The sequence below is a fragment of the Scyliorhinus torazame genome, chromosome 17, assembly GCF_047496885.1.
Source record: "Scyliorhinus torazame isolate Kashiwa2021f chromosome 17, sScyTor2.1, whole genome shotgun sequence".
NCBI classification, from domain to species: Eukaryota; Metazoa; Chordata; class Chondrichthyes; order Carcharhiniformes; family Scyliorhinidae; genus Scyliorhinus; species Scyliorhinus torazame.
This window is the reverse complement of record NC_092723.1, coordinates 66,783,742-66,800,178: the sequence shown is the minus strand read 5'-3', so window position 1 is coordinate 66,800,178 and position 16,437 is coordinate 66,783,742. Positions and strand designations below refer to the sequence as shown.

The 16,437-nt window shown below is 45.7% G+C and overlaps 1 long non-coding RNA gene across 1 annotated transcript in view; it reads right to left on the bottom strand.

The window, feature by feature from the left end:
- Window positions 1–16,211, bottom strand: part of LOC140393539 (uncharacterized) — an 82,826-nt gene extending 66,615 nt beyond the window's left edge. The window contains exons 1-3 of the long non-coding RNA XR_011935653.1: window positions 14,855–16,211; window positions 13,873–13,927; window positions 12,444–12,492 (exon numbers count right to left, since the gene is read on the bottom strand). This is a non-coding gene — a long non-coding RNA (uncharacterized lncRNA). The remainder of the gene's footprint in view (window positions 1–12,443; window positions 12,493–13,872; window positions 13,928–14,854) is intronic.
- Between the last annotated feature and the right edge of the window lie 226 nt (window positions 16,212–16,437).

Genomic DNA, 16,437 nt, shown 5'->3' with positions numbered 1-16,437 from the left:
CCATGCTGAGGGGGACGTCATGGAAACTTATGAAATTCGAACAGGATTACACACTGTAGATTCAGAAAGAATGTTCCGTCTCTCTTCCTCCCTCCCTCTCACTCTATGTCTTTTAGCCATGATGTGGAGTGCTGGCGTTGGACTGGGGTGAGCACAATAAGAAGTTTTACAACACCAGGTTAAAGTCCAACAGGTTTGTTTCGATGTCACTAGCTTTCGGAGCGCTTCTCCTTCCTCAGGTGAATGAGTCTTTTAGGACTAAGTTGAGGTGGCTCGGCAGCACTGTGTGTGGCACTGTTGCTTCACAGCGCCAAGGTCACTGGTTTGATTCCCAGCTTGGGTCACTGTCTGTGCAGGGTCTGCATGTTCTCCCTGTGTCTGAGTGCGTTTCCTCCAGGTGCTCCAGTTTCCTCCCACAAATCCCGGATTAGGTGGATTTGGACATTCTGAACTCTCCCTCCGTGTACCTGAACATAGGCTGCAATGTGGCATATAAGGGCACAGCAACCTCATTGCGGTGTTAATGAAAGCCAACTTGTGACAATAAACATCATTATTATTTAATTTGTCACCCAGAGAGTGCTCAATCTGTGGAATTCACAAATATAAAAAGTAGTTGTTGTAATTTCAAGAATGAATCCGATATAGCTCTTGGGGCAAAAGTGTTCAAAGGATTTGGGGAGTAGGTGGGAACAGGGTATTGAACTTGATGATTAGCCATCATCTTAACAAATTGCGGAGCAGGCTCGAAGGGGCAAATATCCTCTTCCTGCTTCAATTTTCTATGTAAGATTCTGTATGACTCTCTCCACTGTCTGCCAGACCTCTCTTTCTCATTCTCTCCACTGTCTGTCTCACTCTCCCCTCTCTGTTCTCTCACTCTACTGTATGCCTCACCTTACTCCCACCCTTTCTCTCTCTCTCTAACGCGTTCACTCCCCTCTATGCCTATACTCTCTCTCTCTGTCTCACTCTCTCTCCTTCACTCTTCCTCTCAATCTCAGTCTCACTCACATCAACACTCTCGCCTCCTCGCCCATATCTGTCCCCCCACTCTCTCTCTGTCTCTTTATCTCCCTCCCTCTCACTCACCGTCGCTCAGTCTTTCACTCCCACTCAAGCTCACTCAATCTCACTCACACACTCTCCTTCACTCCCTTCCTCTCATTCTACTTTCTCTCTTTGTGCCATCCCCACACTCTCTCCCTGTCTCTCCCTCTCTCCCCCTCCCTTCCTCTCACTCTATCTCTTTCTCCCACTCTCACTCCCTCACTCTCTTCACACTCCTCCTGTTCCCTTTCTCTCTAAATTTCCTCTCTCCACCTGTCTTCTACTCCCTTCCTCCATATCTTTCTCATCTCCCTCATTCTGCATTTCCTCACTCCCTCCCTCTCTTTCTTTCCCTCTATTTTTCCCTCTGTCTCTATCTCTCTCACTCCCTCTGTTCCTCCCTCTGTCACTCCCTTTGCCACTCCCTCTGACACTCTCTCTGCCACTCTCTCCGTCCATCCCCTCCGTTTCTCCATCCGTCACTCCTTCCGTCTCTCCATCCGACACTCCATCTACCTCTCCATTGTTCGCTCTCCATCCTTCTCGCTATCCTTCTTTCAAACCCTCTCACAGTGGGTACCACTGTTGCTTCACAGCACCAGTGTCAAAGGTTCAAATCCAGCTTGGGTCACTGTTTGTATGCAGTCTACACTTTCACCCTGTATCTACGTGGGTTTCCTCGGGATGCTCCAGTTTCCTCCCACAAGTCCCGAAAGATGGACTGTTAGGTTATTTGAACATTCTGAATCCTCCCTCTGTGTACCTGAACAGGCGCCGCAATGTGGCGACTGGGGGCTTTTCACAGTAACTTTATTGCAGTGTTAATGTTAGCCTACTTGTGACAATAAAGAATATTATTATTGTCCTCTCAATTCTTCTCTTCATTATGTTATCCAACATTCTCACCATCAGTCTCTCCAACCTTATCACCACGATCTTCTCCAACCTTCACTCCATTCTTTTCACTCGCCTACTCTCTATCCTTCTCTCCATCCATCTTTGTATCCATCTCTGTATCAGTCTCTGCATCCGTCTCTGTATCAGTCTCTGCATCCTTCTCTGGATCCGTCTCTGCTTCCGTCTCTGCTTCCGTCTCTGCATCCGTCCCTGCATCTGTCTCTGCATCCGTCTCTGCTTCCATCTCTGCAGCCGTCTCTGCACCCATCTCTGCATTCGTCGATGCATCAGTCTCTGAATCGTCTCTGAATCCGTCTCTGACTCCATCTCTGCATCCGTCTCTGAATACCTGTCTGCATCTGTCTCCGCATACGTCTCTGAATACATCTCTTTATCAGTCTCTGCATTCATCTCTGCATCAGTCTCTGCATCCGCCTCTGCATTCGTCTCTGCATCTGTCTCGGCATCCGTCTCTGCATCTATCTCTGCATCCGTGTCTGCATCCGTCTCTGCATTCGCCTCTCCATCTGACTGTCCATCCGTCTCTCCCTCTGGCTCGCCATTTCCTTCTCTCTCTCCCTCTCACGCTCTATCTTAGTCACTCGCCTGTATGCATCACCTATTTCTCCCTCTCCCTCTTCCCATCCCACTCCCTCTCTCTCCCACTTCCTCTCTTTGACTCACTACTCCCCTCTCTTTCTCTCTCCCTCTCATTCCTTTCTGTCTCTGACTAGATCTCTCTGCCTCAATCTGTTTCTCTCTCACCCCCTTTCTTCCAACATCTCTCCCTCCCTCTTTCTCTCATTCTTTCTCCCACTCTCTCCCACTCCCTCGCTCTTCTTCCGTATCTCTCTCCCACTCTTGCCTTCTCTCTCACTCTCTCTCTGAGGATATCCACTTCAATTGTAAAAATAGGAAGGCAGATTATTATTTGAATCGGTTAAAATTGAGCGATATAGATTCTCAACGAGATCTTGGTGTCCTAGTGCATCAGTCGCTGAAATTAAGCCTGAGGGTACAGCAGTCAGGAAAGGCAAATGGGATTTTGGCCTTCATAGCGAGAAGATTTGAGTATAGGAATAGAAATATTTCACTGCACTTTTGTAGGGCATTGGTGAGGCATATTGCGTGCAGTTTTGGCGCATTTTGAGCAAGGATATTCTTGATATGGAGGGAGTGCAGCAAAAGTTACCTGGCTGATTCCTGGAATGGCGGGACTGTCATACGAGGAGATATGAAAGCGCTTAGGATTATATTCATTGGAGTTCAAACTATTTTTTTGTCACAAGACAGCTTACATTAACACTGCAGTAATTTACTGTCCGTGTGGAGTTTGCACATTCTCCCCGTGTTTGCATGGGTTTCGACCCCACAATCCAAAGATGCGCAAGGTAGGTGGATTGAACACGCTAAATTGCCGCTTAATTGGAAAAAATGAATTGGGTACTCTAAATTTAAAAAGAAAACACTGCAATGAAGTGACTTTAAAAAGCCCCTAGTCGCCAGGTTCAGGCTCCTGTTCGAGTACATGGAGGGTGAATACAGAATGTCCAAATTACCTACCAGCACGTCTTCCGGTAATTGTTGCAGTAAACCGAAGCACCTGGAGGAAACCCAAGCAGATCCACGGAGAACATGCAGACTCTGCACAGACTGTGACCACAGCCAGGAATCGAACCTGGGACCCTGGCGCTGTGAAGCAACAGTACTAACCACAGTGCTACCATGCTGAGGGGGACGTCATGGAAACTTATGAAATTCGAACAGGATTACACATTGTAGATTAAGAAAAATTGTTCCGTCTCTCTTCCTCCCTCCCTCTCACTCTATGTCTTTTAGCCATGATGTGGAGATGCCGGCGTTGGACTGGGGTGAGCACAGTAAGAAGTTTTACAACACCAGGTTAAAGTCCAACAGGTTTGTTTCGATGTCACTAGCTTTCGGAGCGCTGCTCCTTCCTCAGGTGAATGAGTCTTTTAGGACAAAGTTGAGGTGGCTCGGCAGCACTGTGTGTGGCACTGTTGCTTCACAGCGCCAAGGTCACAGGTTTGATTCCCAGCTTGGGTCACTGTCTGTGCAGGGTCTGCATGTTCTCCCTGTGTCTGAGTGCGTTTCCTCCAGGTGCTCCAGTTTCCTCCCACAAGTCACGGATTAGGTGGATTTGGACATTCTGAACTCTCCCTCCGTGTACCTGAACATAGGCTGCAATGTGGCGCATAAGGGCACAGCAACTTCATTGCGGTGTTAATGGAAGCCTACTTGTGACAATAAACATCATTATTATTTAATTCGACACCCAGAGAGTGGTCAATCTGTGGAATTCACAAACATAAAAAGTAGTTGTTGTAATTTCAAGAATGAATCCGATATAGCTCTTGGGGCAAAAGTGTTCAAAGTATTTGGGGGGAAGGTGGGAACAGGGTATTGAACTTGATGATTAGCCATCATCTTAACAAATTGCGGAGCAGGCTTGAAGGGGCAAACATCCTCTTCCTGCTTCAATTTTCTATGTAAGATTCTGTATAACTCTCTCCACTGTCTACCAGACCTCTCTTTCTCATTCTCTCCACTGTCTGTCTCACTCTCCCCTCTCTGTTCTCTCACTCTCCTGTAGGCCTCATCTTACTCCCACCCTTTCTCTCTCTCTCTAACTCGTTCACTCGCCTCTATGCCTAACTTCTCTCTCTCTGTCTCCCTCTCTCTCCTTCACTCTTCCTCTCAATCTCAGTCTCACTCACATCAACACTCTCGCCTCCTCGCCCATATCTGTCCCCCCTCTCTCTCTCTGTCACTTTTTTCTCCTTCCCTCTCACTCTCCGTCGCTCAGACTTTCACTCCCACTCAAGCTCACTCAATCTCACTCCCACACTCTCCTTCACTCGCTTCCTCTCACTCTACTTTCTCTCTTTGTGCCATCCCCACACTCTCTCCCTGTCTCGCCCTCTCTTCCCCTCCCTCCCTCTCACTCTATCTCTTACTCCCTCTCTCACTCAGTCATTCTCTTCACACCCCTCCTGTTCCCTTTCTCTCTCAATCTCCTTTCTCCACCTGTCTCCTACTTCCTCCCTCCATACATTTCTCATATCCCTCTTGCAGCATTTCTTCGCTCCTTCCCTGTCTTTCTCTCCCTCAATTTTTCCCTCTGTCTCTATCGCTCTCACTCACTCTGTCCCTCCCTCTGTCCCTCCCTTTGCCACTCCCTCTGACACTCTCTCTGACACTCTCTCCGTCCCTCCCCTCCGTTTCTCCATCCGTCGCTCCTTCTGTCTCTCCATCCGACACTCCATCCATCTCTCCATCATTCGCTCTCCATCCTTCTCGCCATCCTTCTCTCCATCCTTCTCACAGTGGTTACCACTGTTGCTTCATAGCTCCAGGGTCACAGGTTCAAATCCAGCTTGGGCCACTGTCTGCATGGAGTCTGCACTTTCAACCTCTATCTACGTGGGTTTCCTCGGGATGCTCCCACATGTCCCGAAAGATGTACTGTTAGGTTATTTGAACATTCTGAATCCTCCCTCTGTGTAACTGAACAGGCGCCGCAATGTGGCGACTAGGGGCTTTTCACAGTAACTTTATTGCAGTGTTAATGTAAGCCTACTTGTGACAATGAAGAATATTATTATTGTCCTCTCAATTCTTCTCTTCATTATGTTATCCAACCTTCTCCCCCTCCATCTCTCCAACCTTATCAACACCATCTTCTCCAACCTTCACGCCATCCTTTTCACTCGCCTACTCTCTATCCTTCTCTCCATCCATCTTTGTATCTGTCTCTGTATCAGTCTCTGCATCCATCTCTGTATCAGTCTCAGCATCCTTCTGTGGATCCGTCTCTGCATCCTTCTCTGAATCCGTCTCTGCATCCGTCTCTGCTTCCGTCTCTGCTTCCGTCTCTTCTTCCGTCTCTGCGTCCGTCCCTGCATCTGTCTCTGCATCCGTCTCTGCTTCCGTCTCTGCAGCCGTCTCTGCATCCATCTTTGCATTCGTCTATGCATCAGTCTCTGAATCAGTCTCTGAATCCGTCTCTAAATCCGTCTCTGCATCCGTCTCGGAATCTGTCTCTGCATCCGTCTCCGCATACGTCTCTGAATACGTCTCTTTATCAGTCTCTGCATTCATCTCTGCATCAATCTCTGTATCCGCCTCTGCATCCGTCTCTGCATCCGTCTCTGCATCTATCTCTGCATCCGTGTCTGCATCCGTCTCTGCATTCGCCTCTCCATCTTTCTGTCCATACCTCTCTCCATCTGTCTCGCCCTTTCCTTCTCTCTCTCCCTCTCACACTCTATCTTAGTCACTCGCCTGTCTGCATCACCTATTTCTCCCTCTCCCTCTTCCCATCCCACTCCCTCTCTCTCCCACTTCCTCTCCTTGACTCACTACTCCCCTCTCTTTATCTCTCCCTCTCATTCCTTTCTGTCTCTGACTAGATCTCTCTGCCTCAATCTTTCTCTTTCTCCCCCCGTTTCTTCCAACACCTCTCCCTCCCTCTCTCTCATTCTCTCTCCCACTCTCTCCCACTCCCTCGCCCTTCTTCCGTATCACTCTCCCTCTCTTGCCTCCTCTCTCTCTTTCTCTCTGTGAGGATATCCACTTCAATTGTAAAAATAGGAAGGCAGATTATTATTTGAATCGGTTAAAATTGAGCGATATCGATACTCAACGAGATCTTGGTGTCCTAGTGCATCAGTCGCTGAAATTAAGCCTGAGGGTACAGCAGGCAGGAAAGGCAAATGGTATTTTTGCCTTCATAGCGAGAAGATTTGAGTATAGGAATAGAAATGTTTTACTGCACTTTTGTAGGGCATTGGTGAGGCATATTGCGTGCAGTTTTGGTGCATTTTGAGCAAGGATATTCTTGATATGGAGGGAGTGCAGCGAAGGTTTACCTGGCTGATTCCTGGGATGGTGGGACTGTCATACGAGGAGATATGAAATGGCTTAGGATTCTATTCATTGGAGTTTAAACTATTTTAAAATTAATGTTATTGTCACAAGCTAGCTTACATTAACACTGCAGTAATGTACTGTCTGTGTGGAGTTTGCACATTCTCCCCGTGTTTGCATAGGTTTCGCCCCCACAACCCAAATATGTGCAAGGTAGGTGGATTGAACACGCTAAATTGCTGCTTAATTGGTAAAAATGAATTGGGTACTCTAAATTTAAAAAGAAAACACTGCAATGAAGTGACTGTAGAAAGCCCCTAGTCGCCATGTTCAGGCTCCTGTTCGGGTGCACGGAGGGTGAATACAGAATGTCCAAATTACCTACCAGCACGTCTTCCGGTAATTGTTGCAGTAAACCGAAGCACCTGGAGGAAACCCAAGCAGATCCAGGGAGAACATGCAGACTCTGCACAGACTGTGACCACAGCCGGGAATCGAACCTGGGACACTGGCGCTGTGAAGCAACAGTATTAACCACAGTGCTACCATGCTGAGGGGGACGTCATGGAAACTTATGAAATTCTAACAGGATTACACACTGGAGATTCAGAAAGTTGTTCCGTCTCTCTTCCTCCCTCCCTCTCACTCTATGTCTTTTAGCCATGATGTGAAGATGCCGGCGTTGGACTGGGGTGAGCACAGTAAGAAGTTTTACAACACCAGGTTAAAGTCCAACAGGTTTGTTTCGATGTCACTAGCTTTCGGAGCGCTGCTCCTTCCTCAGGTGAATGAGTCTTTTAGGACTAAGTTGAGGTGGCTCGGCAGCACTGTGTGTGGCACTGTTGCTTCACAGCGCCAAGGTCACAGGTTTGATTCCCAGCTTGGGTCACTGTCTGTGCAGAGTCTGCCTGTTCTCCCCGTGTCTGAGTGCGTTTCCTTCAGGTGCTCCGGTTTCCTCCCACAAGTCCCGAAAGACGTGCTATGAGGTGGATTTGGACATTCTGAACTCTCCCTCCATGTACCCGAACATGCGCTGCAATGTGGCGACTGGCGGCTTTTCACAGCAACACCATTGCGGTGTAAATGGAAGCCTATTCGTGACAATAAAGATGATTATTATTTATTTCTTCTCCCAGAGAGTGGTGAATCTGTGAAATTCACAAACATAAAAAGTAGTTGTTGTAATTTCAAGAATGAATCCGATATCTCTCTTGGGGTGGAAGTTGGGAACATGGTATTGAACTTGATAATTAGCCATCATCATAACAAATAGCGGAGTACACTCGAAGGGCCGAATGGCCTCTTCCTGCTCCAATTTTCTATGTAAGATTCTTTATGACTCTCTCCACTGTATGCCAGACCTCTCTCATTTACTCCACAGTCTGTCTCACTCTCCCATCTATGTCCTTTCACTCCTCTGTATGCCTCACCTTACTCTCACCCTTTCTCTCTGCCTCATTGCTTCCTTCACCCAGGCCTGTAGCTAATTGTGCCACCTTCATCAATGTGTATGCACCAATCCTTGACTCCGATGAAGACGTTTTGGGGTGTCTAATGCCATGGTTGATTATGACTCTGATGTCTGAAGAACTGTAGGAAAAAATGCAATTAGAAATGCCAATGAAAATGGTGGTCCTCTTGCTGACCGTATGTGCTTCATTACAACAAACACCCTTTTTCTCCAGAAGGACAAATACAAAAGCACTTGGGATCCTGACCTATCCTGGATTACATCGTTGTTTGGGTCAAGTGATGTCTGTATCACTGGATCCATGTTGGGGACAATCATGCATTTCTGGACGTATCGACTTGTTCAATTGGTGATGAACACCAAACCTAGCACCAAGACAGCATCGGACCCCAGACGAAGGTCAATTTCTGAGCCCTAAAGTAGCCCAACTGAAGTGTGGGATACTTGGAATTCCAGAGCAGTGGGATTGGACCAGTGCAGGTTCGAAGAAAAGGAACAAAAATGAGCAGCCTTCATTCCCTGCCAGATTGATCCAAGGCCCTAACTCAAGAAGGCAGCCTTCCATCTGCTGAAGGCTGACACTCAAAGACAAATCCGGAAGATAAAGGACATGAGATGGGAGAAGAGATCCTCAAGAAAATCAACAATGCAAAGCATATTTGATGCTACCTGGGCCCAGCTGTAGGACCAATAGACAACATTTCCTTTGTTCAACATCAGAAAGAGCATTTTTAACAACTCCTGAACCGTGAATCCACAATGACAGCTAAGACTCTCTCTCGGCTATCCCCGGGTACCGTGAGGCAGAATTCATTGGTGAACTGCCACCAATCGGGGAGCTGCAACAAACTATCCTTAGGCTTAAAAAACACCAATGGCCTGGATGGTATTCCAGCTGAGGTTTTCAAAGGTGAGAGACCTTTTCTCACATCAAGATTTGTGCAATAATCCAATCCTTTGGATTTGGGAGGAAATACAACTGCGCTCTGACTTCAGGATTATGGCAATTGTAACTATCTCCAAGAAGAAAGTAAATCTCTGTGGAATCAATTGAGTTATTTCCCTCTTGTCCATATCAGGACTTTTCCTGATATGCCACATCAGGAAAAGTACTGACACAATCTTCTAAATCACATATTCCCTGTGGCTAAAGAAATCCTCCCACAGATGCAATGTGGCTTTAGACCTTCCAGAGGAACCTCGGACATGGGGCTGGATTCTCCACTGTCAGGATTCTCCGTTGTGTCGGCAGAGCACCCATGCCCGAGGATTTCCAGACGGCGTGGTGCTGCCCACAATGGGAAACCCCATTGGCCGGCTGGAGAAACGGAGAATCCCACCCTTGATCTTCATTGCCAGACAAATCCAAGAAAAATGTTGAGAACAACACCATGGGCTCTTCATTGCATTCATCGACCTGACCAAAGCATTCGACTCGGTAAATCACGATTGTGGTCCAGAGATCTGGATGTCCAGGAAATGTACTGCAATTGTTTCATGATGATCTGACTGCTACTGTCTTTACTGGGAGATCGGAAATGGATGTCTTCAGAATCCGGAACTGGGGTCAATCAAGGCTGTGAGATAACACCCCATTCTAATTACAATCTTTGTGACAATGGCTATTCATCTCTCCAAAGATCAGCTGGCTTCTGATGTCAACATTAAATATCATCTAGATGGAAAACTCTAACTTGCTGGACTCCCTGTGAAAACTAAACTGTACATTGGATTGGATTTGTTTATTGTTACCGAGGTACAGCGAAAAGTATTCTTCTGTGTACAGTCCAGACAGATCATTCATACATGAAAAAAAAACATGGGGCAAACATAAATACACAATGTAAGTGCCGGAGTGTGGCGACTGGGGGATTTTCACAGTAACTTCATTGTATTGTTAATGTAAGCCTACTTGTGACACTAATAAAGATTATTATTATTATTAGACACAGGCATCGGGTGAAGCGTACAGGAGTGTAGTACCAATCAGCAGAGAAGATGTGTGACAAGATCAGATCAGTCCATAAGAGGGTTGTTTAGAAGTCAGGTAACAGCAGGGAAGAAGCTGTTTTTGAATCTTGACATTTTGCCCCATGTGCCCCAAAGAACTGTGGGTCAAGAATCGATTTGTTCCGTTCTATGAAGACTTAAGGCAGAAACTGACAATCCTGACTAATGCCATCCTCAAATCGAAGCTCTCTATGACTGATGGCAAATGGCTTCGGTTGATAAGGATCCAAGATGAAAAAACAGATTGCCTTTATCCTGCTTTTGAATGGTTAAAATTCCTTTGTCATTGATGAAAAGGATTATGAAGCTAATAGAAAACTCACTGGGGTAAGGTCCTGATGGTAATTAATCTGATTAATAGACTAAGGCTTAAGAAATGAATCAATATCAAACAAAGTGGGTCCGGTATAACTTTAAATCAACAACCCCATGAAGAAAGGACAGAGCAAAGTGAATCAGTAGAACTCATGCTGGTTTAAAGTGCTGGAATAAAGTAGAGAATATATATTTTTTTTAATTTAGAGTACCCAATTCATTTTTTCCAATTAAGGGGCAATTTAGCGTGGGTAATTCACCTATCCTGCACATCTTTTGGGTTGTGGGGGCGAAACCAACGCAAACACGGGGAGAACGTGCAAACTCCACCCTGACAGTGACCCAGAGCCGGGATCAAACCTGGGACCTCGGTGCCGTGAGGCTGCAGGACTAACCCACTGCGCCACCGTGCTGCCCCGTAAGTAGAGAATATTTTAAGGATAAATAGAAGTAAGTTAAATTCCAAATTGTTCTTTATGATAGGTCTCCTACGCAGGAAGGTACTACAATTAGTTCCAATTGTTCTTCATATCTGGGTGATTTGGCTGCAGAGAGCTAAACTTTTATCAAGGCTGAGGTCTCGGATAGAAATTCACACTGAAACATTTTCATTCGGCTATCTACGACAGAGTTCAATACAGGAGATTTGAAAGAGGGCCTGAAGTAATGGGAACTGACTTATCAAACATGGCAACCAAACTATCAAGATCCATTCCTCATGATTAATCAGAACTACAAATCTTTGGATTCTGAACCGATGATAGATTAGGAGGGGTTATTGGGTTACGGGGATAGGGTGGAAGTGAGGGCTTAAGTGGGTCGGTGCAGACTCGATGGGCCGAATAGCCTCCTTCTGCACTGTATGCTCTATGTTCTATGATAGAAGTAAACGAGGCATCTTGCCCCGCAAATGTGTTCGGGGCTAAGGGTCTTGAGGAATAGAATGCAGCAAATCAAGAGCTTGATGTGGTATTGTGAGCAATCATGTCACACATGATGAAGCTATCGCAACTACAGGCCATTCACCTCGAGTGGGTACTTGGGTGACATATATTCCAGAGGTAGAATGGATAAAGGGAGCTAGTTCTGCAGGTTGCATGTTCAGAAATGAGGTCCATGGGCTTGCAGAATGGAGTGAAAGGCTGGAAAGTAACAAAACTGAGGCGAGAGGCGGCCTCAGCATCAGAAAATATTCACAAACTGGAGAAAGAGCCTTCCGATCGTGTGAGTGGGAGATTGCAGACACAAAGTGGAAGTAGAGGCAGTAACTTGAATAGATTAGACAATGAAATAAAGGTGACAGAACAGTCACATAAAAAAAAAAGAACTGGACGTCCTCACTATGGCTGTCAATAAACTTGAGGATAAACTAATATGAATGGAAAAATTAAATGTGAGATGATTTTGAAGTTTATCCTGCGATATTACTGATCTTCTACTGATATCATGAAGGAAAGCCACCTGGCAGCTTTTACAAGGCATGGCAGAATTTGAGCGAATTTGAGAACTTGATAGTGTGATTATAAAATTAGGCTTACAAAGGAATCTTTTAAATACATCAGTTTAAATATTATACAAAGTAGGTCCGGTATAACTTCAAATCAACAATCCCATTTCAAATGTTACTCCCACAAACTGGTTATTCATGCTAGGTTCTCGCCGAAAAAGTATGTTATATCGGAAGAAAGGACAGAGCAATTAAGAAGTTTGGTCAGTTGAACTCATGCTGGTTTAAAGTGCTGGAATGAAGTAGAGAATATTTTAAGGATAAATAAAACATTAAGTAAATTAAATCTGGATAATTACTTACTGTTTCCGATGTTAAAGGCACGATACAAATGAATTTTTTTCTTAAGTTCCTAACATGAGATGATCCAAAGAGCATGAATCTAGTCAGTTTTCAGAATGGTTCACATATTAATCTTTCTAGTATTCTAGTGCACCTGAATGTCTTATGGTGGAAATGGGAAACTAATTGTCCTTTAGCTTGGGAAGTTACAAAATAAAAATAAAAGTTCATAGTACCTCAGCTGCTGAAACACTAGTCTTGTGTGGGGGGGGGGGGGGGGGGTGGGACAGTTAATTCCATGCATCAAAATATTTAAGTGAGGTTCTCTACAGTGGGCATACTGAAGATAGTGCATTCCATTGAATGTGATGTAAATAATCGTATATGTGGAATCATCCATACGTAAGGTTGGTGACTGGGAATAGGTTAGAGATTGACTTTACTGGATTGAAACAGATGCTGGGGAGAAAGAAAGGCAATCCCTAAAATTGAATAACTGGATGCATATCAACAACTGTGTGTTTTACGATAGGTAATCCAGGTACAAACAAATAGAGAGGATGGGGATACTCACAGTGCACTACTTCATACAAAATATGGCAGTCTTTGACTTCATTTGTTTTGAAGCATTGATTGTGTGCATAAAAGTTATTTTTTTAATTTAAGAAGAGGGAAGGTGTGTGGTAATTATTTATTGAATTTAATTGTATACAGATGGTGGGCATTAACTCAGGGTTCACTTGTCATCCTGTGAATATGGAAAAATAGAAACTGTGGTTGTTAGGTTACAAGGTGCATGTACCAATGCAAATAAAAGCTTAAGATTGGCTCTCGTACTGTCCTTTGTCATCTGGCATCCCAGAATAGAAAACAAGGAGCTTCCTGGCACTATTAGATGCAGAAAAACCTAGGGCGGAATTTAACACAGGTTTGGCGATGGGGCATTTAATGGGCAGGAGGATGGCAGGCATGGACTCCACTGCCTTCCCCCACCTTCACTTCAAGTCAGTCCGTGGCAGGAAAGTCTGTGGGTGGCCTTCACTCCCCGATGCCATTTGAGTACCTTAAAGGAGCAGAGAATGCCTCATTGCTGTGTTGCTGGCTTTCACCCAGTAGTGGGCAGAGGCCTTGTCATATGGGGAGCATAACCAGCAAAGTCTGTATGGGATTGCTTCATGGTAAGGTGTCCCCCCATTGTCCCTCATTGCCAGGCACTCACATCTCCTGATCGAGGGACCTGGAATCAGGAAAGAAGGAGCACGCTGAAAGACACCCACTTGTCCTTGCTCCCGGCAAAGGCATACCGCTATCCAGTTAAGTACCTGAGTGGCAAATGATGTTGCAGAGATGATAGGGGGCGGGATCCCACTGGCCAGCGTATGTGAGACAAGCCCCGTAACCTCCTCGAATGGCCTATCCCTGCTCCTATTTTATATGCTATCACACCTACCTCCTTAAGCATCATTGACTGATGGCAATTCTTTATTTTTCATCTTTGTTTTCTCCTCATTTTCCACATTTTCATCAAATACAAAAAAGAAAATCAACAATAACAGTTACAATCCCTCAAATAGCATCCCCTTCAATTATACAAACCCCAACATCACCCGTACACTCCAAGTAAAAAACAAAAGAAAATTAACAGTCATCCCATAAACAATGTGCTCAACACCCCCAATAATCATCCCCCCCCCCCTCGCCCCAATGTTCGATGACAATCATTTCTTGAAACAGTCCCCATAAGTTGTAGAACCCTTCCATCCTTCCCCTCAGCTCAAACTTCACCCTCTCGAGAGTCACAAATTCCAGCAGGTACCCCCCCCCCCCCCTCCCCCACCCTGGCCATAACGAGACACAGGGCGGAGAAACTGACTTCCACCCCAGCAGGACCCGCCCTCTGGGCAATACGCGAGGTGAAGGCTGAAACATCCGCCCAAGCAGCCGCCTGCAGCCCTGGCCGGTTCATGTGGTAAACCACGTTATTGTGTTTATTGTATTATATTCACTGTGTTGTGTTGTATATGCCTGGGCTTGTCCAGGTTGGCTCCGTCTGTGGCTCCTCCCCTCGGGGCTTCTGTATAAAAGTGGCAAGTCTCTGCCTCCGGGCCCAGTTCGGGTCCAGAGGCAGGAGGCTTGCTGTTTAGTGTATTAAAGCCTCAGTTACATTTATCACTCGTCGTCTATTATTGATGGTGTATCAGTCCAACACCCCAAAAATGGCTTCTAGGGGACCAGGCTCCAAGCTCACATGTACTACCCCCAAGATGACCTTGAAAAACTCCCTCCAATACTCCAGCTTTGGGCAGGACCAAAACATATGAACTGATGCCAATTCTAAGCTCCATTTTGTGTTCATGTTTTAACTGACAATTGAGAAATAAACCTTTCCAGAAAACAATCCAGGAGCAATTGCAAATTGAAATAATCATTACCTTTACTCATCGGAAGACAGCCAACAGCTCAGGCAAACGTGTGGGATCGAACTTGCTGCTGTAGTTGTCTTTGGGCATCTTTTCCATGCTGTGATGGAATTCTCACCTCCCTCTCTGCGAACGTCTCTCTTTTCTCCTCTTCAAGAAATCCCACCTGCACGATTACCAGGGTGGATTTGTCTGCTATTTATTTCAAACATCTGGGACTACGGCTCAAAATAAACCTTGTGACATAATTTGATCAGAGACTAGTTCCATGGCTCAAATTCCAGAGCTTCTCAGATGCTCCACCTTAACGACGTTCACTCCCAGATAAATCAAAGTCAGTCTAGCTCCATTCCCTTCCCTTAAACTGGCTACGCAGCCTCCTGCCTCAACGTTACCCCAGATTAGAGAGCTCTATTGTGATACCTGATCTCACTGTGATGCTCAGGCGGAGCATGAGGCTTGCCTTGTGACTTCATAAAAGGACACAGAACACACAGGAGGCTGCCAGTTGGCCCGTCGTCTCTGTGCCACCTCTACGAAAAAACTATCCTATCCAATTCACCCGCTGAAGATTTCTCCTATGCATGGATATGTCCAAACCCCTTTTTTGCAAATCAATACCTTGTCCATTGTTGTGAGCTGTGAGGGCCAGTACAAGATTTAGTTCCAATGGGATTTCTAGGAGGAGGAACATCCAGCCCTTCAGTGTGTCCTCTTAAGGTTCAGTAAAGATCAGTACCAGTACTCCAGGTCTTGGCCCAATCCTGAGGTAAATTTCACAGGGTAAACCAACGAAGCAGTTTTGTCCACCCAGTAGAATTCGTTCAAGCTGCCTGTTGGAATGAAAGCCAGTTAACCACTGGCCATCCTAATGCATTCCCCACTGACGGCTGCTCAGTTATAGCACAAAAGATGGCCATTTGCCTCATTTACTAGTGCCCAGTGCAAGCTTAATTGATGCCAGCCTAATCCTTGCCCTGTATCCTTTTACATTCTTCCTTTTAAAGAATCGCAATTCATGACTTTAACTTTTATCTCAATGGCAACTTGTTACAGTAACCTTTCTTTTTAGAGACTGAACAAGTGCTCTCCTGTTGCCCCTCTCCCATTAAAAGCCTAGCGCCTTCTCGGGCTCTGTTAATTCAGTCCCAACAGCACTCTTCAGTGGATTATTGCACAACCTCCAGCAACAGTTTAAATAGGGAGCCTCCTGACTGCTTAAAATGGCTGTTTATGCTGACTGCATCCCACTGTTTAGATTATTGGGTCAGCTGAGCTCTCCCAAAGACAACTTGGACTGTAGCTCTCAACAAACCTTCTACAACAACACCCTTGCAATTCATCAGAAATGGCTCCATTGCTCAAACACCCTTCACAGGACGAATCTGTTCAGCTGCTCCACCTCAACTACATTTACTCCAAGACAGTAATTCCTTCTGGTTTTGCCCAACCTTCTGTTTGATGGTTACCCAGGGCAACCAGCTTATTGTGACACCTGACCTCATTGTGACGTGGAGTGTGCCCATGAGGCTTGTCCTGTGATGTCATGGTTTGACATTTCCAATTAAATAGCCTTAACTTCATGTGGCCATACT